We start from the raw sequence: 2,040 nt of genomic DNA on the forward strand, positions 1-2,040 counted from the left end.
ACTCAAAAAGGAAACTGGTCGAAAAGTCAGCCAGTAAGCATCTAGCCTTCACACATGGATACATATCACCGCCACCAACACATGTGAACAGGAATACACACATATACACACACGTATACACACATACATATACACACATATACACACATATACATACACACACCCACACACATACACATGCACACATACACATACACATATATACATATACACACATACACACACATACACACACATATACACACATACACAAACATATACACGCACATACACATACACAAACATACACACACAAATACACACATACACACACATACCCACACATACACACACATATACATACACACACATACACACGCCCACACACATACACATGCACACATACACACACACATACACACATATACATACATACACACACATGTATGCACATACACACACATATACACACACACACATACACACATGCACAAACATATACACACATACACAAATACACACATATACAAATACACACATACACACACACAAAATCAGTTGGAGTGAATTTATGGAAATTATTTACTAACTTTGCATAATGGATAGCACTAATGTTCACATACTTGTGGTATTTCATTAGATCAAATTATGTAGGAATTTCATGTTATATATTTTGTTGAACAAATGAAAGTGTATTCTTCAATGCACTTGACTAAACATGTTTTATTTCTGGGACTACATATTTTATTTAAAATGCTCAAGTTATTTGTATCCTACTACAAAGGTATGGTTGTGCCTATCCATCATGTTTTCTTTTCATAATTTGTATTACAGTGTTAAATCTATGATGAGGGATCAAATACTATAGCAACAGATGTATACAGGGATAAACACTTTGTATTTTCCATTGATATCCATATGTTGGCTTTCAAATAAGCCCCTCACTTTTTATATAGAATTGATTTTTATAAGTTTTTCTTGGTCATATTCATGAAAATTATTAAAGCTGTCCACATACACACACACTTCATAATTTTATAAGTACCATGAACACTCAGTCAAATATCCTCAGTGCTGTTGTAAATATATAGTGACATAATAAATTTTCAGTTGATCTTCAAAATGCTATGGCTTCCCTCTATGGCCTGACATGTATCTTAGAGCATGGAATCCAAGAGTTCCTGTCCAAAGGCCCTGATGTTCTCCAGGAGAAGCCATGGAGAATTTTGCATGGCTGTTTTTTCTGGACAGCAGCAGGTAAGGAGAGCATGAGTTCTCTCATTTTAGACTATCACTCAAGTGTTAGCCCACCCCTGATTAATGCCATTGTTGCTTTATGTTATATTCTGGACTTTAAATAGTTTTCATTCTCTAACTATGCAGAAATTCCTTTGGTTTTTACTTCTCTGTGCTTATTCCCAGAATGAAACTTGGGGGGTGGGGCTTGTTTTCTGGACAGAATTCTAATTGAGTCATTTGTCTCAAGCAGTATGTGTCTTTTAGTTTTTCAGACTCTGGAGTAAAAGGGTGAGTGAACTGCTCTTCTAACCCAGATTATTTCATAAAATATCTGCCAAATGTATGATGTTAGCATTCTGTATAAACTCCACCCCCACAGATACCTGGCAGCAGCCAGGTATGTTCCTCCCCATGGTTACCTGGCAATGGCCAGGTAGGCCTGGCCCTATAAAAGGGGCTGCTTGCCCCCTCCTCTCTCTCTTACTCCTGCTTCTTCACCTTGCCTCTTAACCCCTTGCTCCCCCTCTCTCCCCATTCCCTTCCCCCCTCTCTCCACATGGTCATGACCATCCCCTTCTTCTCTACTCTCTCCTTCTCTCTGTTTTTCTCTGTCTATACTACCTTCTTAACTCCCCTCCACATGCCCTAAATAAACTCTATTCTATACTATACCTGTGTGTGTCTGGTCCCTCAGGGGAAAGGGATGCCTCCGCATGGGCCCGCTGAGGTACACCCTTCCCCTACTCCTTGCCAAAACATATTCTTATAGCTCTTTCTCTTTTTATGATCACAGTACATGAGACCCATAAAGCAGATCATTTT

Source organism: Mastomys coucha, unplaced genomic scaffold, assembly GCF_008632895.1.
Source record: "Mastomys coucha isolate ucsf_1 unplaced genomic scaffold, UCSF_Mcou_1 pScaffold16, whole genome shotgun sequence".
Lineage (NCBI taxonomy): Eukaryota > Metazoa > Chordata > Mammalia > Rodentia > Muridae > Mastomys > Mastomys coucha.